The sequence below is a fragment of the Gorilla gorilla genome, chromosome 6, assembly GCF_029281585.2.
Source record: "Gorilla gorilla gorilla isolate KB3781 chromosome 6, NHGRI_mGorGor1-v2.1_pri, whole genome shotgun sequence".
NCBI lineage: Eukaryota > Metazoa > Chordata > Mammalia > Primates > Hominidae > Gorilla > Gorilla gorilla.
The window spans coordinates 84,754,375-84,777,762 of NC_073230.2; the positions used below are offsets into that span (position 1 = coordinate 84,754,375).

At 61.8% G+C, this 23,388-nt stretch overlaps 1 long non-coding RNA gene across 3 annotated transcripts in view; it reads left to right on the top strand.

Moving 5' to 3' along the window:
• LOC129534737 (uncharacterized) overlaps window positions 1–22,952 on the top strand; it is a 111,428-nt gene extending 88,476 nt beyond the window's left edge. For 2 of the 3 annotated variants that reach the window (XR_010134697.1, XR_010134698.1), the window contains one exon: window positions 3,819–22,952. This is a non-coding gene — a long non-coding RNA (uncharacterized lncRNA). The remainder of the gene's footprint in view (window positions 1–3,818) is intronic. The other variant, XR_010134699.1, reaches the window with a different exon arrangement.
• Window positions 22,953–23,388: the final 436 nt, after the last annotated feature.

Sequence of the window (23,388 nt, forward strand, 5' to 3'; positions counted from 1 at the left end):
CTGGGCACGGTGGCTTGCGCCTGTAATTTCAGCACTTTGGGAGGCTGAGGCAGGCAGATCACCTGAGGTCAGGAATTCGAGAACAGCCTGGCCAACATGGCAAAACCCCATATCTACTGAAAATACAAAAGTTAGCCGGGTATGGTGGCATGCGCCTGTAATCCCAGTTACTGGGAAGGCTGAGGCAGGAGACACCCTTGAAACTGGGAGATGGAGGTTGTAGTGAGTCAGGATCACACCATTGCACTCCGGCCTGGGCGACAAGAGTGAAACTCCATCTTAAAATAAGATAAAATAAAATAAAATAATAAATCAGCCAGGCATGATGACATGCACCTGTAGTCCCAGCTACTAGGGAGGCTGAGGTGGGAGGATTGCTTGAGCCTGGGAATTAGAGGTTGCAGTGAGCTGTGATTGCACCACTGCGCTCCAGCCTTGGTGGCAGAGTGAGATCTTGTCTTCACAAAAAAAAAAAAAAAAAAAAGAATAAATGAGCTTGGTGGGCAAGGGGACAGATGGCAATAGAATAGTCAGGGGTGGCCTCCTAAGTAAAAATTAAGCAAAGACTTGAAGGAGGGGAAGGAGTTGGCCAAGGTGCTGTGGGAAGAGCATTGTAGGCAAAAACAACAGAATAAGGTGTCTGAGGTGTGTCTGAGGCTCTGGAAGGAGGCTAGTGGAGCAGAAGGAGAGAGGGAGAAAATTAGGGCAGCAGGCCAGAGATTTGCTGGGCAGGGATCGGGTACAGACTGTGTAAGCCCTGGGAGGTTATTGCTGGGCTAGATGGGAAATTCAGGAGGGTTCTGAGCAGAGAGGCGACATGATCTGTCTGCCAATTTAAAAGCATTCTCTGGCTGCTGAGTTGAGAAAGACTGTGGGAAGATTTGGATAGAAGCATGGGGGCCAAGTTGTGGCAACATCGAGGTGGGAGATGATAGTGGTCTTGACCAGGGTCGTGGTGGTGGTGAGAGATAGTCAGAGGAGAGAAGTTGAGGAGGAGGCCAGGGAGTTGCTGGGTGGGGATCTTCAGTACATGTTGAAGACAGTCAACAGGATTTCCTGACAGACTGGATGTGGGGTGTGAGAGAAGGCAGGGGTCAAGGTTGTGTTAGATTCTTACTGAATTATTAAGTAATTTTAAAAAACACTACTGCCTTTCCCAGTCCTATTAAGTATAGGATAGTAGATTAAAGAAATCTCTTCACGCTCAGTGCAGTGGCTCATGCCTGTAGTTCCACCTGTTTGGGAGGCAGAGATGGGAGTATCTTTTAAGGGCAGCAGTTTGAGACCAGCCTGGGCAATATAGCAAGACCTACTCTCAATAAAAATATTTTTCAAAATTTAATAAAATGAAATGTAGCTAGGCATGGTGATGTGTACTTGTAGTCCCAGCTACTCAGGAGGCTGAGGTGGGCAGATCTCTTGAGGTCAGGTGTTTGAGGCCAGCTTGGGCAACATAGCAAGACCCCTCACTCTACAAAAAATTAAAAAATAGCCACGTATGGTGGCACTCAACTGTGGTACCAGCCAGTGGGGAGCTGAGGCAGGAAGATGGCTTAAATTCAGAAGGTCGAGGCTTCAGTGAGCTATAAGTGCACAACTGCTCTCCAGCCTGGGCGACAGAGCAGGACCCTGTCTCACAATACAAATAAAGTAATGAAATCATAAGTTAGAGCCTTTTGGCTCTGTAGCCCTTGCAACCCTGGAGCCGTGCAGTGGGGTTTGCATCGCTGGGAATGAGGAGACCCCTCCCCAGTATTGTTGCCTGACTAATCAGTGTTTTAAAAAATATATGAATCTGTTGGGAGTCCAAGGCGGGCGGATCACGAGGTCAGGAGATCTAGACCATCCTGGCTAACACGGTGAAACCCTATCTCTACTAAAAATACAAAAAAATTAGCCAGGCGTGGCATTGGGCACCTGTAGTCCCAGCTGCTGGGGAGGCTGAGGCAGGAGAATGGCGTGAACCTGGGAGATGGAGCTTGCAGTGAGCCAAGATTGTGCCACTGTACTCCAGCCTGGGGGACAGAGCGAGACTGTGTCTCAAAAAAAAAAAAAAGGTATATAAATATAGTTATATAACTATATATTTATATAAATATTTATATAAATTTATAAATTTTTATATTTATATAAATGTATATAAATTTATATTTATATAGTCATAATATATAGTTATATAAAATATATAGTTGTATAAATATATCACTACATATTTATATAAATATATATGTACACACATGCATATATATTAATATATATATTAGCATGGGCGCAATGGCTCTTGCCTGTAATCCCAGCACTTTGGGAGACCAAGGTGATCACCTGAGGTCAGGATTTTGAGACCAGCCTGGCCAACATGGCAAAACCACATCTCTACTAAAAAAAACACAAAAATTAGCCAGGCATGATGTTGGGCGCCTGTAATCCCAGCTACTTGGGAAGCTGAGCCAGGAGAATTGCTTGAACCCAGGTGGCGGAGGTTGCAGTGTGTCAAGATCGTGCCACTTCACTTCAGCGTGGGTGAAAGAGTCAGACTGTTTCCCAAAAAAAAAAAAAAAAGTATTACGTATGTCAACTTGTAATGGTTTTATTATTCATGTGTAATGAATATATATTTTAAAAATTTGTCCTGTATTATATCAACATGAAATGGTTTTATTATTAATATGTAATGAATATTTTAAAATTTTTGTTATTTTCTAATTTTAATATAATTATTTATATAAAGAAAAAGTCTTAAGAGATATTCAATAGAGTTAAAAAATGTAAAGGGATGCAAGACTCGAAAAGATTGAGAACATGTAGTTTAGACATATTCAGAGTAAGCCACATACAACTTGCTACTTTACCTATTTTCTTTCTTTCTTTCCTTCTTTCTTTCTTTCTTTCTTTCCTTCTTTCTTTCTTTCTCTTTCTTTCTTCTTTTCTTTCTTTCGTTTTGTTTTGGGAGATGGGGTCTCCTCTGCAACCCAGGCTGGAGTACAGTGGTGCAATCACAGCTCACCGTAGCTTTGAACTCCTAGGCTAAGGCTCCTCCTGCCTCAGCCTCCTTAGTAGCTGGGACTGTAGTTATACATGATGACACCTGGCTATTCTTTAAATTGTTTTGTAGACATGGGGTCTCACTTTGTTGGCCAGGCTGGTGTCAAACTCCTGGCCTCAAGTGACCCTTCCACCCCTGCCTCCCGTCCTAGAGGTATTAGCCACCACAGCAAACACTTGTTCGATTTTCTAAAAATAAACAAATTTCCGAATTAAGGCTGGGGGATGATGGCCAGAAGATAAAAGTAGAAAAACAGAAGAATAAGTTCTAATGACTTACACATATTTTTTTGACAGCAAGAAGAACTTTTAGTAAATACATTCCTTACAAACAGAAGGCAAATAATGTTGTACAGGAACTTCAACACACACTGTACAATATTCCCACTTTGCTGATGTCAGTTATGGAAATTCTTCGTGGTTTACTTGACTATCGCTATTAGTATTTAGCATCTCTCATCATTTTTGTCAACTTCCTTATCTGCTAACTTCTTTCCAAGAAGTTATGTCATAATATGACATACCTCTGCTGCATGAACATGGCCAGTGTCATCCTATTTAACACGTAGAATCCTTCCCTAATTTGTTTTTTTACCCTCTGTCTCTTTGTTTTGCATTTTTCTTACCTTTATTGTCAGAAACTCCAGAAAGTCAATTGTAGTGATTTATCACCAATTGCTTCATTAATTTATACTTTGCTTATATGGAATTTTGCCCAACAGACGTCATTACAATTTCTAACCTTTTTTCTTTTTTTTTTTTTTTTCCTGAGACAGGGTCTTGCTCTGTTGTCCAGGCTGGAATGTGGTAGTGCTATCACAGCTGACTGTATCCTCGACCTCTCAGGCTCAAGCAGTCCTCCCACCTCAGCCTCCCAGGTGGCTGAGACTGTATGTGCTTGCCACAATGCCCAACTAATATTTGGACTTTTCCTATACATGGGTTCCAAAGGGCTGACTGCGAAATGTGAGTATGCATGGATTTTGGTATATGCAGAGATGGGGGGCTGGAACGAATCCTCTCTGTATGCCGAGGGATGACCGTATATGTTTTTACAGTTATACTGTAGGATACATATTGTTCCATAGCCTTGAAAATGATGATTTTTAATGACAAATAATTTTGAATTTAGTGGTATAATATAAAAGTAGCAGCTGATCTGGTGTGGTGGCTCATGCCGGTAATCACAACACTTTGGGAGTCTGAAGTAGGAGGATGGCTCAAGGCCAAGAGTTTGAGACAGGCCTCAGAAATCAAGGGAGTCACCATCCCTACAGAAATATACATGAATTAGCCTAGTGTGATGGCATGTTCCTGTAGTCCCAGCTACTTGGGAGGCTGAGGTGGGAGGATCACTTGAGCCCAGGGAGGCTTAGACTGCAGTGAGTCATGATCAGGACTCTGCACTCCAGTCTGAGTGACAGAGTGACCCTGTCTCAAAACAACAAAAAGTAGTAGCTAACATTAACTGACCTTCTACCAGGTGCCTATACATACCATAGATAGTTTAATTTCTTATAACTGTTTCTTATTTCGCTTAACCACTCTGTCTTCAGTTACTCCCAGATTTTCACTGTGTTTGTGAAGATGACTTTTTGTTTAGGTTCAGTTGTCTTCGAAGGTATTTCCAGAAGAAAGATTACTGTGAGTCATGGTGAATAGACATTCTCATTGTCCTTGATGTAAATTGACAAGGTTTTGGGTGCCTCCCAGGTATAATCCCAGCACTTTGGGAGGCCAAGGCAGGAGGATTGCTTGACCCCAGGACTTGGAGGAGACAGTATGGTGAGACAGTGTCTCTATTATTAAAAAAAATTGCCGGTCAGATGTGGTGGCTCACGCCTTGTAATCCCAACACTTTGGGAGGCTGAGGTGGGTGGATCACCTGAGTTCTGGAGTGCAATACCAGTCTGACCAACATGGAGAAACCCCGTCTCTACTAAAAATACAAAATCAGCTGGGTGTGGTGGCACACACATGTGATCCCAGCTACTCAGAGGCTGAGGCAGGAGAATCACTTGAACCCAGGAGGTGGAGGTTGCAGTGAGCCGAGATCACACCATTGCACTCCAGCCTGGGCAATGAGAATGAAACTCCATCTCAAAAAATAAATAAATAAATAAAAAATTGGAAGCTTTACCCTGAAAGGCTTATATACAGTTTAAACACACCTTATTGTATAAGAAAGTGCCCATTTCACTGCATCTTTGCCAGCACAGGGTATTATAATTTAATAAGTTATTTTTTGTTTGATGATTTTAAATGGATGAAAGCCGTCATATTACTTTGTCACATTTCAGCATCTTTCCTTATACCTTATTAACCCTATTTCTTTTCTGTCTGTAAATTGTTGTTGTTGTTGTTTTGTTCTTTGAGACAGGGTCTTGCTCTGTCACCCAGGCTTGACTATAGTGCCATAATCATGACTCACTGCAGCCTTGACCTCACAGGCTCAAACTACCCTCCCACTTCAGCTTCCCAAGTAGCTGGGATTATGAGTATGCACCACCACAACCAGCTAATATTTTTCTTTTTTTGGATAGAGACAGGGTCTCACTGTGTTGCCCAGGCCGGTCTCTAGCTCCTGGCCTCAAGCAATCCTCCTGCGTTGGCTTCTTAAAATGCTGGCATGAGCCACGATGCCTGACTTTGGCTAGTCCTATATTCTCTAGAATTCTCTTTACTTTGTGCTAGCCAATTTCTCATTATGCTGTTCCCCTGTTATAATGAATAATTGTCTGTATTAAATTTTAGGACTTTGGACTTTTGAGTGGTTTATGTCTCCTGATTGGACCCTGACTAATACAGAGTTGATGCTGGGAAGGGCCCCAGGAGACAGACCCACACAGATGGGATTTGGGCATAGGTTTGGTTATCCAAGGGGCTGTGCTGAGCTCCTTGCCAATGGGACATGGGATGCTGTTGATTTCCAGGAAGTGACCTCACAATGACTCAAGCTACCACTTATTGTTGATTGTGATGAAATGCCAGCTGTGGCACATGCCTTGGGTGCTAAGTGGCTGCTGCACTTGACCACTATAAAGACTGGTGTGGGAAGGGTCCTCTTGGATGTACTTGAGCAGGGTCCCCAACGCCAGAGCCATGACCAAGGCCTCTCCTGGCCGAGCTGTGGCCTCACGTTGGCCTCCCCAGGCCATGTTTCCACTTGCCTCGCGGCAGCCTTGGCAAGCCCAGCTCCTGCCTGCCGAGGGCCTCTTAAAGAGGCTCATCTCGTGCCTCGCCGTGGCCTCCCCAGGCCATTCTCCCACCTTTCGGCAGCCTCTGCAGGCCCAGCTCCTGCATCCCGATGGCCTTTTTGGGCCTGGCTTTGCCTCACCGCGGCCTCTTGAGGCGCAGCTTTTCCCTTCTGGCGACATCTCCAGGCCCAGAACTTCCTCAAATCGGCCTCCCCCGGCCCAGTTGCTGCCTGCCGGCTTCCTCTCCGGGCCCCGCTATTTGCTCATGGCTGCGCCCACAGGCCCAGCTCCTGCCTCCGAACAGCCTCCTTTGACTTGGCTCCTGCCCAGCTCCCGGCAACCTACATCGGCCCAAAGCCTGCTCCAGTCCAGCTCTCCAGGCCCGCCTCTTGCCTCACAGCGGCCTTTCCAGGCCCAGATCTCGCCTCACGGCGGCCTTCCACGACCGGGCTCGTGCCGGCCTCCGGGCAGCCTCCACAAGCCCAGCTCCTGCCTCACGCTGGTCCCTGTAGGCCCAGCTTGTGCCTCGCGGTGGCCTCTCCAGACCCAGCTCCCGCCCACCCCGACGGTGTCTCCCGGCCCAAAGCTCCCTTACTGAACGATGACCCCTCTAGACCCAGCTCCTGCCTGCTGCTGATGGCCTCTGCGGGCCCACCCAAAGCATCCTGAAGTTGGCTTCACCAGGCCCAGCTCCTGCCTGTTGTAGGCCTCTAGGGGCACGGCCTCTGCCCCACACCAGCACCCCCGGAACCAGCTCTTGCCTCATCCTAGCCACATCAGGCCAAGCTCCTGCCTTTTGGTGGTCTATCCATACCTGGCTCTTGACTGCTGGCATCCTTTCCAGGCCCGGAACTGTTTCCAGTGGCCCTCTCCAGGCCCGACTCTCCATCCGGGCCGCGTCCAGTGGTCCAACCCCTGCCTAACGACAACCACGTTCGGACCAGCTCCTGCCCAGCTCCTGGTAGCCTTTGTAGGCCCCAGGCTCCTCGAAGTGAGGCCTCCCAGGCCCTGCCTTCGGCTCCCCGACGGCCTGGAGAAGCCCAAATCCTGCCTGACAGCGGCCTCTCTGGGCCCCGCTCTTACCTCATGTCGGCCTCCCCGGGCCACATTGCTGCCTGTCTCGCGGCAGCCCAGACAGGCCCCGCTCATGCCTCCCAACGGCCTTTTGGGCTCATCTCATGCCTCACCGTGGCCTCCCCTAGGCCAGGCTCCTGCCTTTTGGTGGCCTCTGCAGGCCCAGCTCCTGTGCCCCGAAGGCCTCTTTAGGCCCGGCTCGTCCCTCTGAACGGCCTCTTTCAGAGGCCCGGCTTTTCCCTCGTGGTGGCCTCTGCGGGCCCAAGTCGGCAAGCCGCCACCACGGCCCGGTGGCTGCCTCCCGGCCTCCTCTCCAGGCCCGGCGCGCTCTCGCGGCTGCGCCTCCATGCCCAGCCCCCGACTACAGACAGCCGCTTCTGACTCGGCTCATGCCGAGCTCCCGGCGGCCTTTGTAGGCCCGAAACCTCCTCCAGCCCAGCTCTCCAGGCCCACCTGTGGCCTCGCAGCGGCCTCCCCGGGCCCAGCTCTTGCCTCACGGAGGCCTTACCCGGCCGTGTTCCTGCCAGCCTCCCGGTGGCCTTGACAAGCCCAGCGCCTGCCTCACACTGGGCTCTGGAGGCCCAGCTCAAGCCTCACGGTGGCCTCTCCAGGCCCAGCTCCCGCCCGCCCCGACGGCATCTCCCGTCCAAGGGTTTCTCAAGTGGGCCCCTCCAGGGCCCAGCTCCTGCCCCCCCGCCGATGTCCTGTGCGGGCCCAAAGCGTCCTGAAGTCGGCCTCGCCAAGCCCAGCTCCTGCCTGTCGTAGGCCCCTGGACTAGAGGCACGGCCTCTGCCTCCTCATAGTGGACCCCCGCCAGGCCCAGCTCTTGCCTCAGCATGGCCGCCTCAGGCCAGGCTCATGTTCTGCCTGTGGGCAGCCTCCACGGGCCCAGCTCTCGCCTCTGGCCATCCTCTCCAGGCCCAGAAGGGTTTCCAGCCAGCCTCTCCAGGCCCAGAACTGTTTCCAGCCAGCCTCTCCAGGCCCAGAACTGTTTCCAGCCAGCCTCTCCAGGCCCAGCTCTCCTTGCCGGCTGCGCGTGTCAGCCCAGCTCCTGCCTCGCAACAGCCACGTTCGGCCCAGCTCCTGCCCAGCTCCTGGCAGCCTTTGTAGGCCCCAGGCTCCTCGAAGTGAGGCCTCTCAGGCCCCGCCTTCGGCTCCCCGGCGGCCTGGAGAGGCGCAGCTCCTGCGTGACAGCGGCCTCTCCGGGCCCGGCTCTTGCCTCGCGTCGGTCTCCCCGGACCACGTTGCCGCCTGCCTCGCGGCAGCCCTGACAGACCCGGCTCCTGCCTCCCGACGGCCTCTTTGGGCTCATCTCGTGCCTCACCGCGACCTCCCCCAGGCCAGGCTCCTGCCTTTCGGCGGCCTCCGCGGGCCCGGCTCCTGCGTCCCGACGGCCTCTTTAGGCCCGGCTCGTCCCTCGCAACGGTCTCTTTCAGAGGCCCGGCTTCTCCCTCGTGGTGGCCTCTGCAGGCCCAAGTCGGCAAGCCACCCCCACGGCCCGACGGCTGCCTCCCGGCCTCCTCTCCAGGCCCGGCGCTCTCTCGCGGCTGCGCCTCCATGCCCAGCCCCCGACTGCAGACAGCCGCTTCTGACTCGGCTCATGCCGAGCTCCCGGCGGCCTTTGTAGGCCCGAAACCTCCTCCAGCCCAGCTCTCCAGGCCCACCTGTGGCCTCGCAGCGGCCTCCCCGGGCCCAGCTCTTGCCTCACGGAGGCCTTACCCGGCCGTGTTCCTGCCAGCCTCCCGGTGGCCTTGACAAGCCCAGCGCCTGCCTCACACTGGGCTCTGGAGGCCCAGCTCAAGCCTCACGGTGGTCTCTCCAGGCCCAGCTCCCGCCCGCCCCGACGGCGTCTCCCGTCCAAGGGTTTCTCAAGTGGGCCCCTTCAGGGCCCAGCTCCTGCCCCCCCGCCGATGGCCTGTGCGGGCCCAAAGTGTCCTGAAGTCAGCCTCGCCAAGCCCAGCTCCTGCCTGTCGTAGGCCCGTGGAGTAGAGGCACAGCCTCTGCCTCCTCATAGTGGACCCCCGCCAGGCCCAGCTCTTGCCTCAGCATGGCCGCCTCAGGCCAGGCTCATGTTCTGCCTGTGGGCAGCCTCCACGGGCCCAGCTCTCGCCTCTGGCCATCCTCTCCAGGCCCAGAAGGGTTTCCAGCCAGCCTCTCCAGGCCCAGAACTGTTTCCAGCCAGCCTCTCCAGGCCCAGAACTGTTTCCAGCCAGCCTCTCCAGGCCCAGCTCTCCTTGCCGGCTGCGCGTGTCAGCCCAGCTCCTGCCTCGCAACAGCCACGTTCGGCCCAGCTCCTGCCCAGCTCCTGGCAGCCTTTGTAGGCCCCAGGCTCCTCGAAGGAGGCCCCGCCTTCGGCTCTCCGGCGGCCTGGAGAGGCCCAGCTTTTGCCTGACAGCGGCCTCTCTGGGCCCGGCTCTTGCCTCGCGTCCGCCTCCTTGGGCCACGTTGCCGCCTGCCTCGCGGCAGTCCCGGCAGGCCCAGCTCCTGCCTCCCGACGGTCTCTTTGGGCTCATCTCGTGCCTCACCGCGGCCTCCCCAGGCCAGGATCCTGCCTTTCGGCGGCCTCCGCGGGCCCAGCCCCTGCGTCCCGATGGCCTCTTTAGGCCCGGCTCGTCCCTCTGAACGGCCTCTTTCAGAGGCCCGGCTTTTCCCTCGTGGTGGCCTCTGCGGGCCCAAGTCGGCAAGCCGCCACCACGGCCCGGTGGCTGCCTCCCAGCCTACTCTCGAGGCCCAGCGCTCTCTCACGGCTGCGCCTCCACGCCCAGCCCCAGCCTGCAGACAGCCGCTTCTGACTCGGTTTGTGCCCAGATCCCGGCGGCCTTCGTAGGCCTGAAACCTCCTCCAGCCCAGCTCTCCAGGCCCACCAGTGGCCTCGCAGCGGCCTCCCCGGGCCCAGCTCTTGCCTCAACGGAGGCCTTCCCCGTCCGTGTTCCTGCCGGCCTCCCGGCAGCCTCGACAAGCCCAGCGCCTGCCTCACACTGGGCTCTTGAGGCCCAGCTGACGCCTCGCGGTGGCCTCTCCAGGCCCAGCTCCCGCCTGCCCCAGCAGCATCTCCCGGCCCAAGGCTATTTCAGATGGGCCCCTCTAGGGCCCAGCTGCTGCACCCCAACCAATGGCCTGTGCGAACCCAAAGCGTCTTGAAGTTGGCCTCGCCATGCCCAGCTCCTGCCTGTCGTAGGCCCCTGGACTTGAGGCACGGCCTCTGCCTCCTCACAGTGGACCCCCGCCAGGCCCAGCTCTTGCCTTAGTGTTTCTGCCTCAGGCCAGGCTCATGTTCTGCCTGTGGGCAGCCTCCACGGGCCCAGCTCTCGCCTCTGGCCATCCTCTCCAGGCCCAGAAGTGTTTCCAGCCAGCCTCTCCAGGCCCAGAACTGTTTCCAGCCAGCCTCTCCAGACCCAGCTCTCCCTCCCGGCTGCGCCTGCCGGCCCAGCTCCTGCCTCGCAACAGCCACGTTCGGCTCAGCTCCTGCCCAGCTCCTGGCAGCCTTTGTAGGCCCCAGGCTCCTCGAAGTGAGGCCTCTCAGGCCCCGCCTTCGGCTCCCCGGCGGCCTGGAGAGGCGCAGCTCCTGCGTGACAGCGGCCTCTCCGGGCCCGGCTCTTGCCTCGCGTCGGTCTCCCCGGACCACGTTGCCGCCTGCCTCGCGGCAGCCCTGACAGACCCGGCTCCTGCCTCCCGACGGCCTCTTTGGGCTCATCTCGTGCCTCACCGCGACCTCCCCCAGGCCAGGCTCCTGCCTTTCGGCGGCCTCCGCGGGCCCGGCTCCTGCGTCCCGACGGCCTCTTTAGGCCCGGCTCGTCCCTCGCAACGGTCTCTTTCAGAGGCCCGGCTTCTCCCTCGTGGTGGCCTCTGCAGGCCCAAGTCGGCAAGCCACCCCCACGGCCCGACGGCTGCCTCCCGGCCTCCTCTCCAGGCCCGGCGCTCTCTCGCGGCTGCGCCTCCATGCCCAGCCCCCGACTGCAGACAGCCGCTTCTGACTCGGCTCATGCCGAGCTCCCGGTGGCCTTTGTAGGCCCGAAACCTCCTCCAGCCCAGCTCTCCAGGCCCACCTGTGGCCTCGCAGCGGCCTCCCCGGGCCCAGCTCTTGCCTCACGGAGGCCTTACCCGGCCGTGTTCCTGCCAGCCTCCCGGTGGCCTTGACAAGCCCAGCGCCTGCCTCACACTGGGCTCTGGAGGCCCAGCTCAAGCCTCACGGTGGCCTCTCCAGGCCCAGCTCCCGCCCGCCCCGACGGCGTCTCCCGTCCAAGGGTTTCTCAAGTGGGCCCCTTCAGGGCCCAGCTCCTGCCCCCCCGCCGATGGCCTGTGCGGGCCCAAAGTGTCCTGAAGTCAGCCTCGCCAAGCCCAGCTCCTGCCTGTCGTAGGCCCGTGGAGTAGAGGCACAGCCTCTGCCTCCTCATAGTGGACCCCCGCCAGGCCCAGCTCTTGCCTCAGCATGGCCGCCTCAGGCCAGGCTCATGTTCTGCCTGTGGGCAGCCTCCACGGGCCCAGCTCTCGCCTCTGGCCATCCTCTCCAGGCCCAGAAGAGTTTCCAGCCAGCCTCTCCAGGCCCAGAACTGTTTCCAGCCAGCCTCTCCAGGCCCACAACTGTTTCCAGCCAGCCTCTCCAGGCCCAGCTCTCCTTGCCGGCTGCGCGTGTCAGCCCAGCTCCTGCCTCGCAACAGCCACGTTCGGCCCAGCTCCTGCCCAGCTCCTGGCAGCCTTTGTAGGCCCCAGGCTCCTCGAAGGAGGCCCCGCCTTCGGCTCTCCGGCGGCCTGGAGAGGCCCAGCTTTTGCCTGACAGCGGCCTCTCTGGGCCCGGCTCTTGCCTCGCGTCCGCCTCCTTGGGCCACGTTGCCGCCTGCCTCGCGGCAGCCCCGGCAGGCCCAGCTCCTGCCTCCCGACGGCCTCTTTGGGCTCATCTCGTGCCTCACCGCGGCCTCCCCAGGCCAGGATCCTGCCTTTCGGCGGCCTCCGCGGGCCCAGCCCCTGCGTCCCGATGGCCTCTTTAGGCCCGGCTCGTCCCTCTGAACGGCCTCTTTCAGAGGCCCGGCTTTTCCCTCGTGGTGGCCTCTGCGGGCCCAAGTCGGCAAGCCGCCACCACGGCCCGGTGGCTGCCTCCCGGCCTACTCTCGAGGCCCAGCGCTCTCTCACGGCTGCGCCTCCACGCCCAGCCCCAGCCTGCAGACAGCCGCTTCTGACTCGGTTTGTGCCCAGATCCCGGCGGCCTTCGTAGGCCCGAAACCTCCTCCAGCCCAGCTCTCCAGGCCCACCAGTGGCCTCGCAGCGGCCTCCCCGGGCCCAGCTCTTGCCTCAACGGAGGCCTTCCCCGTCCATGTTCCTGCCGGCCTCCCGGCAGCCTCGACAAGCCCAGCGCCTGCCTCACACTGGGCTCTTGAGGCCCAGCTGACGCCTCGCGGTGGCCTCTCCAGGCCCAGCTCCCGCCTGCCCCAGCAGCATCTCCCGGCCCAAGGCTATTTCAGATGGGCCCCTCTAGGGCCCAGCTGCTGCACCCCAACCAATGGCCTGTGCGAACCCAAAGCGTCTTGAAGTTGGCCTCGCCAGGCCCAGCTCCTGCCTGTCGTAGGCCCCTGGACTTGAGGCACGGCCTCTGCCTCCTCACAGTGGACCCCCGCCAGGCCCAGCTCTTGCCTTAGCGTTTCTGCCTCAGGCCAGGCTCATGTTCTGCCTGTGGGCAGCCTCCACGGGCCCAGCTCTCGCCTCTGGCCATCCTCTCCAGGCCCAGAAGTGTTTCCAGCCAGCCTCTCCAGGCCCAGAACTGTTTCCAGCCAGCCTCTCCAGGCCCACAACTGTTTCCAGCCCGCCTCTCCAGGCCCAGCTCTCCTTGCCGGCTGCGCGTGTCAGCCCAGCTCCTGCCTCGCAACAGCCACGTTCGGCCCAGCTCCTGCCCAGCTCCTGGCAGCCTTTGTAGGCCCCAGGCTCCTCGAAGGAGGCCCTGCCTTCGGCTCTCCGGCGGCCTGGAGAGGCCCAGCTTTTGCCTGACAGCGGCCTCTCTGGGCCCGGCTCTTGCCTCGCGTCCGCCTCCTTGGGCCACGTTGCTGCCTGCCTCGCGGCAGCCCCGGCAGGCCCAGCTCCTGCCTCCCGACGGCCTCTTTGGGCTCATCTCGTGCCTCACCGCGGCCTCCCCAGGCCAGGATCCTGCCTTTCGGTGGCCTCCGCGGGCCCAGCCCCTGCGTCCCGATGGCCTCTTTAGGCCCGGCTCGTCCCTCTGAACGGCCTCTTTCAGAGGCCCGGCTTTTCCCTCGTGGTGGCCTCTGCGGGCCCAAGTCGGCAAGCCGCCACCACGGCCCGGTGGCTGCCTCCCGGCCTACTCTCGAGGCCCAGCGCTCTCTCACGGCTGCGCCTCCACGCCCAGCCCCAGCCTGCAGACAGCCGCTTCTGACTCGGTTTGTGCCCAGATCCCGGCGGCCTTCGTAGGCCCGAAACCTCCTCCAGCCCAGCTCTCCAGGCCCACCAGTGGCCTCGCAGCGGCCTCCCCGGGCCCAGCTCTTGCCTCAACGGAGGCCTTCCCCGTCCGTGTTCCTGCCGGCCTCCCGGCAACCTCGACAAGCCCAGCGCCTGCCTCACACTGGGTTCTTGAGGCCCAGCTGACGCCTCGCGGTGGCCTCTCCAGGCCCAGCTCCCGCCTGCCCCAGCAGCATCTCCCGGCCCAAGGCTATTTCAGATGGGCCCCTCTAGGGCCCAGCTGCTGCACCCCAACCAATGGCCTGTGCGAACCCAAAGCGTCTTGAAGTTGGCCTCGCCAGGCCCAGCTCCTGCCTGTCGTAGGCCCCTGGACTTGAGGCACGGCCTCTGCCTCCTCACAGTGGACCCCCGCCAGGCCCAGCTCTTGCCTTAGCGTTTCTGCCTCAGGCCAGGCTCATGTTCTGCCTGTGGGCAGCCTCCACGGGCCCAGCTCTCGCCTCTGGCCATCCTCTCCAGGCCCAGAAGTGTTTCCAGCCAGCCTCTCCAGGCCCAGAACTGTTTCCAGCCAGCCTCTCCAGACCCAGCTCTCCCCCCCGGCTGCGCCTGCCGGCCCAGCTCCTGCCTCGCAACAGCCACGTTCGGCTCAGCTCCTGCCCAGCTCCTGGCAGCCTTTGTAGGCCCCAGGCTCCTCGAAGTGAGGCCTCTCAGGCCCCGCCTTCGGCTCCCCGGCGGCCTGGAGAGGCGCAGCTCCTGCGTGACAGCGGCCTCTCCGGGCCCGGCTCTTGCCTCGCGTCGGTCTCCCCGGACCACGTTGCCGCCTGCCTCGCGGCAGCCCTGACAGACCCGGCTCCTGCCTCCCGACGGCCTCTTTGGGCTCATCTCGTGCCTCACCGCGACCTCCCCCAGGCCAGGCTCCTGCCTTTCGGCGGCCTCCGCGGGCCCGGCTCCTGCGTCCCGACGGCCTCTTTAGGCCCGGCTCGTCCCTCGCAACGGTCTCTTTCAGAGGCCCGGCTTCTCCCTCGTGGTGGCCTCTGCAGGCCCAAGTCGGCAAGCCACCCCCACGGCCCGACGGCTGCCTCCCGGCCTCCTCTCCAGGCCCGGCGCTCTCTCGCGGCTGCGCCTCCATGCCCAGCCCCCGACTGCAGACAGCCGCTTCTGACTCGGCTCATGCCGAGCTCCCGGCGGCCTTTGTAGGCCCGAAACCTCCTCCAGCCCAGCTCTCCAGGCCCACCTGTGGCCTCGCAGCGGCCTCCCCGGGCCCAGCTCTTGCCTCACGGAGGCCTTACCCGGCCGTGTTCCTGCCAGCCTCCCGGTGGCCTTGACAAGCCCAGCGCCTGCCTCACACTGGGCTCTGGAGGCCCAGCTCAAGCCTCACGGTGGCCTCTCCAGGCCCAGCTCCCGCCCGCCCCGACGGCGTCTCCCGTCCAAGGGTTTCTCAAGTGGGCCCCTTCAGGGCCCAGCTCCTGCCCCCCCGCCGATGGCCTGTGCGGGCCCAAAGTGTCCTGAAGTCAGCCTCGCCAAGCCCAGCTCCTGCCTGTCGTAGGCCCGTGGAGTAGAGGCACAGCCTCTGCCTCCTCATAGTGGACCCCCGCCAGGCCCAGCTCTTGCCTCAGCATGGCCGCCTCAGGCCAGGCTCATGTTCTGCCTGTGGGCAGCCTCCACGGGCCCAGCTCTCGCCTCTGGCCATCCTCTCCAGGCCCAGAAGGGTTTCCAGCCAGCCTCTCCAGGCCCAGAACTGTTTCCAGCCAGCCTCTCCAGGCCCAGAACTGTTTCCAGCCAGCCTCTCCAGGCCCAGCTCTCCTTGCCGGCTGCGCGTGTCAGCCCAGCTCCTGCCTCGCAACAGCCACGTTCGGCCCAGCTCCTGCCCAGCTCCTGGCAGCCTTTGTAGGCCCCAGGCTCCTCGAAGGAGGCCCCGCCTTCGGCTCTCCGGCGGCCTGGAGAGGCCCAGCTTTTGCCTGACAGCGGCCTCTCTGGGCCCGGCTCTTGCCTCGCGTCCGCCTCCTTGGGCCACGTTGCCGCCTGCCTCGCGGCAGCCCCGGCAGGCCCAGCTCCTGCCTCCCGACGGCCTCTTTGGGCTCATCTCGTGCCTCACCGCAGCCTCCCCAGGCCAGGATCCTGCCTTTCGGCGGCCTCCGCGGGCCCAGCCCCTGCGTCCCGATGGCCTCTTTAGGCCCGGCTTGTCCCTCTGAACGGCCTCTTTCAGAGGCCCGGCTTTTCCCTCGTGGTGGCCTCTGCGGGCCCAAGTCGGCAAGCCGCCACCACGGCCCGGTGGCTGCCTCCCGGCCTACTCTCGAGGCCCAGCGCTCTCTCACGGCTGCGCCTCCACGCCCAGCCCCAGCCTGCAGACAGCCGCTTCTGACTCGGTTTGTGCCCAGATCCCGGCGGCCTTCGTAGGCCCGAAACCTCCTCCAGCCCAGCTCTCCAGGCCCACCAGTGGCCTCGCAGCGGCCTCCCCGGGCCCAGCTCTTGCCTCAACGGAGGCCTTCCCCGTCCGTGTTCCTGCCAGCCTCCCGGCAGCCTCGACAAGCCCAGCGCCTGCCTCACACTGGGCTCTTGAGGCCCAGCTGACGCCTCGCGGTGGCCTCTCCAGGCCCAGCTCCCGCCTGCCCCAGCAGCATCTCCCGGCCCAAGGCTATTTCAGATGGGCCCCTCTAGGGCCCAGCTGCTGCACCCCAACCAATGGCCTGTGCGAACCCAAAGCGTCTTGAAGTTGGCCTCGCCAGGCCCAGCTCCTGCCTGTCGTAGGCCCCTGGACTTGAGGCACGGCCTCTGCCTCCTCACAGTGGACCCCCGCCAGGCCCAGCTCTTGCCTTAGCGTTTCTGCCTCAGGCCAGGCTCATGTTCTGCCTGTGGGCAGCCTCCACGGGCCCAGCTCTCGCCTCTGGCCATCCTCTCCAGGCCCAGAAGTGTTTCCAGCCAGCCTCTCCAGGCCCAGAACTGTTTCCAGCCAGCCTCTCCAGGCCCACAACTGTTTCCAGCCCGCCTCTCCAGGCCCAGCTCTCCTTGCCGGCTGCGCGTGTCAGCCCAGCTCCTGCCTCGCAACAGCCACGTTCGGCCCAGCTCCTGCCCAGCTCCTGGCAGCCTTTGTAGGCCCCAGGCTCCTCGAAGGAGGCCCTGCCTTCGGCTCTCCGGCGGCCTGGAGAGGCCCAGCTTTTGCCTGACAGCGGCCTCTCTGGGCCCGGCTCTTGCCTCGCGTCCGCCTCCTTGGGCCACGTTGCTGCCTGCCTCGCGGCAGCCCCGGCAGGCCCAGCTCCTGCCTCCCGACGGCCTCTTTGGGCTCATCTCGTGCCTCACCGCGGCCTCCCCAGGCCAGGATCCTGCCTTTCGGTGGCCTCCGCGGGCCCAGCCCCTGCGTCCCGATGGCCTCTTTAGGCCCGGCTCGTCCCTCTGAACGGCCTCTTTCAGAGGCCCGGCTTTTCCCTCGTGGTGGCCTCTGCGGGCCCAAGTCGGCAAGCCGCCACCACGGCCCGGTGGCTGCCTCCCGGCCTACTCTCGAGGCCCAGCGCTCTCTCACGGCTGCGCCTCCACGCCCAGCCCCAGCCTGCAGACAGCCGCTTCTGACTCGGTTTGTGCCCAGATCCCGGCGGCCTTCGTAGGCCCGAAACCTCCTCCAGCCCAGCTCTCCAGGCCCACCAGTGGCCTCGCAGCGGCCTCCCCGGGCCCAGCTCTTGCCTCAACGGAGGCCTTCCCCGTCCGTGTTCCTGCCGGCCTCCCGGCAACCTCGACAAGCCCAGCGCCTGCCTCACACTGGGTTCTTGAGGCCCAGCTGACGCCTCGCGGTGGCCTCTCCAGGCCCAGCTCCCGCCTGCCCCAGCAGCATCTCCCGGCCCAAGGCTATTTCAGATGGGCCCCTCTAGGGCCCAGCTGCTGCACCCCAACCAATGGCCTGTGCGAACCCAAAGCGTCTTGAAGTTGGCCTCGCCAGGCCCAGCTCCTGCCTGTCGTAGGCCCCTGGACTTGAGGCACGGCCTCTGCCTCCTCACAGTGGACCCCCGCCAGGCCCAGCTCTTGCCTTAGCGTTTCTGCCTCAGGCCAGGCTCATGTTCTGCCTGTGGGCAGCCTCCACGGGCCCAGCTCTCGCCTCTGGCCATCCTCTCCAGGCCCAGAAGTGTTTCCAGCCAGCCTCTCCAGGCCCAGAACTGTTTCCAGCCAGCCTCTCCAGACCCAGCTCTCCCCCCCGGCTGCGCCTGCCGGCCCAGCTCCTGCCTCGCAACAGCCACGTTCGGCTCAGCTCCTGCCCAGCTCCTGGCAGCCTTTGTAGGCCCCAGGCTCCTCGAAGTGAGGCCTCTCAGGCCCCGCCTTCGGCTCCCCGGCGGCCTGGAGAGGCGCAGCTCCTGCGTGACAGCGGCCTCTCCGGGCCCGGCTCTTGCCTCGCGTCGGTCTCCCCGGACCACGTTGCCGCCTGCCTCGCGGCAGCCCTGACAGACCCGGCTCCTGCCTCCCGACGGCCTCTTTGGGCTCATCTCGTGCCTCACCGCGACCTCCCCCAGGCCAGGCTCCTGCCTTTCGGCGGCCTCCGCGGGCCCGGCTCCTGCGTCCCGACGGCCTCTTTAGGCCCGGCTCGTCCCTCGCAACGGTCTCTTTCAGAGGCCCGGCTTCTCCCTCGTGGTGGCCTCTGCAGGCCCAAGTCGGCAAGCCACCCCCACGGCCCGACGGCTGCCTCCCGGCCTCCTCTCCAGGCCCGGCGCTCTCTCGCGGCTGCGCCTCCATGCCCAGCCCCCGACTGCAGACAGCCGCTTCTGACTCGGCTCATGCCGAGCTCCCGGCGGCCTTTGTAGGCCCGAAACCTCCTCCAGCCCAGCTCTCCAGGCCCACCTGTGGCCTCGCAGCGGCCTCCCCGGGCCCAGCTCTTGCCTCACGGAGGCCTTACCCGGCCGTGTTCCTGCCAGCCTCCCGGTGGCCTTGACAAGCCCAGCGCCTGCCTCACACTGGGCTCTGGAGGCCCAGCTCAAGCCTCACGGTGGCCTCTCCAGGCCCAGCTCCCGCCCGCCCCGACGGCGTCTCCCGTCCAAGGGTTTCTCAAGTGGGCCCCTTCAGGGCCCAGCTCCTGCCCCCCCGCCGATGGCCTGTGCGGGCCCAAAGTGTCCTGAAGTCAGCCTCGCCAAGCCCAGCTCCTGCCTGTCGTAGGCCCGTGGAGTAGAGGCACAGCCTCTGCCTCCTCATAGTGGACCCCCGCCAGGCCCAGCTCTTGCCTCAGCATGGCCGCCTCAGGCCAGGCTCATGTTCTGCCTGTGGGCAGCCTCCACGGGCCCAGCTCTCGCCTCTGGCCATCCTCTCCAGGCCCAGAAGGGTTTCCAGCCAGCCTCTCCAGGCCCAGAACTGTTTCCAGCCAGCCTCTCCAGGCCCAGAACTGTTTCCAGCCAGCCTCTCCAGGCCCAGCTCTCCTTGCCGGCTGCGCGTGTCAGCCCAGCTCCTGCCTCGCAACAGCCACGTTCGGCCCAGCTCCTGCCCAGCTCCTGGCAGCCTTTGTAGGCCCCAGGCTCCTCGAAGGAGGCCCCGCCTTCGGCTCTCCGGCGGCCTGGAGAGGCCCAGCTTTTGCCTGACAGCGGCCTCTCTGGGCCCGGCTCTTGCCTCGCGTCCGCCTCCTTGGGCCACGTTGCCGCCTGCCTCGCGGCAGCCCCGGCAGGCCCAGCTCCTGCCTCCCGACGGCCTCTTTGGGCTCATCTCGTGCCTCACCGCAGCCTCCCCAGGCCAGGATCCTGCCTTTCGGCGGCCTCCGCGGGCCCAGCCCCTGCGTCCCGATGGCCTCTTTAGGCCCGGCTTGTCCCTCTGAACGGCCTCTTTCAGAGGCCCGGCTTTTCCCTCGTGGTGGCCTCTGCGGGCCCAAGTCGGCAAGCCGCCACCACGGCCCGGTGGCTGCCTCCCGGCCTACTCTCGAGGCCCAGCGCTCTCTCACGGCTGCGCCTCCACGCCCAGCCCCAGCCTGCAGACAGCCGCTTCTGACTCGGTTTGTGCCCAGATCCCGGCGGCCTTCGTAGGCCCGAAACCTCCTCCAGCCCAGCTCTCCAGGCCCACCAGTGGCCTCGCAGCGGCCTCCCCGGGCCCAGCTCTTGCCTCAACGGAGGCCTTCCCCGTCCGTGTTCCTGCCAGCCTCCCGGCAGCCTCGACAAGCCCAGCGCCTGCCTCACACTGGGCTCTTGAGGCCCAGCTGACGCCTCGCGGTGGCCTCTCCAGGCCCAGCTCCCGCCTGCCCCAGCAGCATCTCCCGGCCCAAGGCTATTTCAGATGGGCCCCTCTAGGGCCCAGCTGCTGCACCCCAACCAATGGCCTGTGCGAACCCAAAGCGTCTTGAAGTTGGCCTCGCCAGGCCCAGCTCCTGCCTGTCGTAGGCCCCTGGACTTGAGGCACGGCCTCTGCCTCCTCACAGTGGACCCCCGCCAGGCCCAGCTCTTGCCTTAGCGTTTCTGCCTCAGGCCAGGCTCATGTTCTGCCTGTGGGCAGCCTCCACGGGCCCAGCTCTCGCCTCTGGCCATCCTCTCCAGGCCCAGAAGTGTTTCCAGCCAGCCTCTCCAGGCCCAGAACTGTTTCCAGCCAGCCTCTCCAGGCCCACAACTGTTTCCAGCCCGCCTCTCCAGGCCCAGCTCTCCTTGCCGGCTGCGCGTGTCAGCCCAGCTCCTGCCTCGCAACAGCCACGTTCGGCCCAGCTCCTGCCCAGCTCCTGGCAGCCTTTGTAGGCCCCAGGCTCCTCGAAGGAGGCCCTGCCTTCGGCTCTCCGGCGGCCTGGAGAGGCCCAGCTTTTGCCTGACAGCGGCCTCTCTGGGCCCGGCTCTTGCCTCGCGTCCGCCTCCTTGGGCCACGTTGCCGCCTGCCTCGCGGCAGCCCCGGCAGGCCCAGCTCCTGCCTCCCGACGGCCTCTTTGGGCTCATCTCGTGCCTCACCGCGGCCTCCCCAGGCCAGGATCCTGCCTTTCGGTGGCCTCCGCGGGCCCAGCCCCTGCGTCCCGATGGCCTCTTTAGGCCCGGCTCGTCCCTCTGAACGGCCTCTTTCAGAGGCCCGGCTTTTCCCTCGTGGTGGCCTCTGCGGGCCCAAGTCGGCAAGCCGCCACCACGGCCCGGTGGCTGCCTCCCGGCCTACTCTCGAGGCCCAGCGCTCTCTCACGGCTGCGCCTCCACGCCCAGCCCCAGCCTGCAGACAGCCGCTTCTGACTCGGTTTGTGCCCAGATCCCGGCGGCCTTCGTAGGCCCGAAACCTCCTCCAGCCCAGCTCTCCAGGCCCACCAGTGGCCTCGCAGCGGCCTCCCCGGGCCCAGCTCTTGCCTCAACGGAGGCCTTCCCCGTCCGTGTTCCTGCCGGCCTCCCGGCAACCTCGACAAGCCCAGCGCCTGCCTCACACTGGGTTCTTGAGGCCCAGCTGACGCCTCGCGGTGGCCTCTCCAGGCCCAGCTCCCGCCTGCCCCAGCAGCATCTCCCGGCCCAAGGCTATTTCAGATGGGCCCCTCTAGGGCCCAGCTGCTGCACCCCAACCAATGGCCTGTGCGAACCCAAAGCGTCTTGAAGTTGGCCTCGCCAGGCCCAGCTCCTGCCTGTCGTAGGCCCCTGGACTTGAGGCACGGCCTCTGCCTCCTCACAGTGGACCCCCGCCAGGCCCAGCTCTTGCCTTAGCGTTTCTGCCTCAGGCCAGGCTCATGTTCTGCCTGTGGGCAGCCTCCACGGGCCCAGCTCTCGCCTCTGGCCATCCTCTCCAGGCCCAGAAGTGTTTCCAGCCAGCCTCTCCAGGCCCAGAACTGTTTCCAGCCAGCCTCTCCAGACCCAGCTCTCCCTCCCGGCTGCGCCTGCCGGCCCAGCTCCTGCCTCGCAACAGCCACGTTCGGCTCAGCTCCTGCCCAGCTCCTGGCAGCCTTTGTAGGCCCCAGGCTCCTCGAAGTGAGGCCTCTCAGGCCCCGCCTTCGGCTCCCCGGCGGCCTGGAGAGGCGCAGCTCCTGCGTGACAGCGGCCTCTCCGGGCCCGGCTCTTGCCTCGCGTCGGTCTCCCCGGACCACGTTGCCGCCTGCCTCGCGGCAGCCCTGACAGACCCGGCTCCTGCCTCCCGACGGCCTCTTTGGGCTCATCTCGTGCCTCACCGCGACCTCCCCCAGGCCAGGCTCCTGCCTTTCGGCGGCCTCCGCGGGCCCGGCTCCTGCGTCCCGACGGCCTCTTTAGGCCCGGCTCGTCCCTCGCAACGGTCTCTTTCAGAGGCCCGGCTTCTCCCTCGTGGTGGCCTCTGCAGGCCCAAGTCGGCAAGCCACCCCCACGGCCCGACGGCTGCCTCCCGGCCTCCTCTCCAGGCCCGGCGCTCTCTCGCGGCTGCGCCTCCATGCCCAGCCCCCGACTGCAGACAGCCGCTTCTGACTCGGCTCATGCCGAGCTCCCGGCGGCCTTTGTAGGCCCGAAACCTCCTCCAGCCCAGCTCCCCAGGCCCACCTGTGGCCTCGCAGCGGCCTCTCCGGGCCCAGCTCTTGCCTCACGGAGGCCTTACCCGGCCGTGTTCCTGCCAGCCTCCCGGTGGCGTTGACAAGCCCAGCGCCTGCCTCACAGTGGGCTCTGGAGGCCCAGCTCAAGCCTCAGGTGGCCTCTCCAGGCCCAGCTCCCGCCCGCCCCGACGGCGTCTCCCATCCAAGGCTCTCAAGTGAGCCCCTTCAGGGCCCAGCTCCTGCCCCCCCGCCGATGGCCTGTGCGGGCCCAAAGTGTCCTGAAGTCAGCCTCGCCAAGCCCAGCTCCTGCCTGTCGTAGGCCCGTGGAGTAGAGGCACAGCCTCTGCCTCCTCATAGTGGACCCCCGCCAGGCCCAGCTCTTGCCTCAGCATGGCCGCCTCAGGCCAGGCTCATGTTCTGCCTGTGGGCAGCCTCCACGGGCCCAGCTCTCGCCTCTGGCCATCCTCTCCAGGCCCAGAAGTGTTTCCAGCCAGCATCTCGAGGCCCAGCTCTCCTTGCCGGCTGCGCCTGCCGGCCCAGGTCCTGCCTCGCAACAGCCACGTTCGGCCCAGCTCCTGCCCAGCTCCTGGCAGCCTTTGTAGGCCCCAGGCTCCTCGAAGTGAGGCCTCCCAGGCCCCGCCTTTGGCTCCCCGGTGGCCTGAAGAGTCCCAGCCGCTGCCTGAGAGCGGTCTCTCCGTGGGTGCCAGTAATCCCAGCTGCTCGAGAGGCTAAGGCAGGAGAATTTCTTGATCCCGTGAGGCGGAGTGTACAATGTTAAAAGTTTCCTTTTCAAATTTTCCCTTCTTCATAATGAATAAATGATAAGTTTTAGAAATAATTTCTTTTAAAAACTAGCTTCCTTGAGACCTCCTTGCTTTGTGCTAATAACTGTTAAGCCCTATACTGTGTAGCTGTTAGATAGAAAAGAGTAAGTACAGTCTATGTCCTTGTACTTTAAACAATATATTTGTGCTACATATGCTTACAGGAACATAGTACAGTCTATGTTCTTGTACTTAAACCAAGGTATGTTTTCTGGCTGTGCTCAGAGGGATGTGTTAGCTTGCTGCGTTCCTTATTTTGGAATGCCCTTTTTTTTTTTTTTTTTTTTTTTTTGACAGTCTCTCACTCTGTTGCCCAGGCTGGGGTGCAGTGGCACAATCTCAGCTCCCTGCAGCCTCTGCCTCCCAGGTTCAAGCGATTCACCTGCCTCAGCCTCCCAAGTAGCTGGGACTACAGGCGTGTGCCACCATGCCCAGCTAATTTTTTGTATTTTTTTAGTAGAGA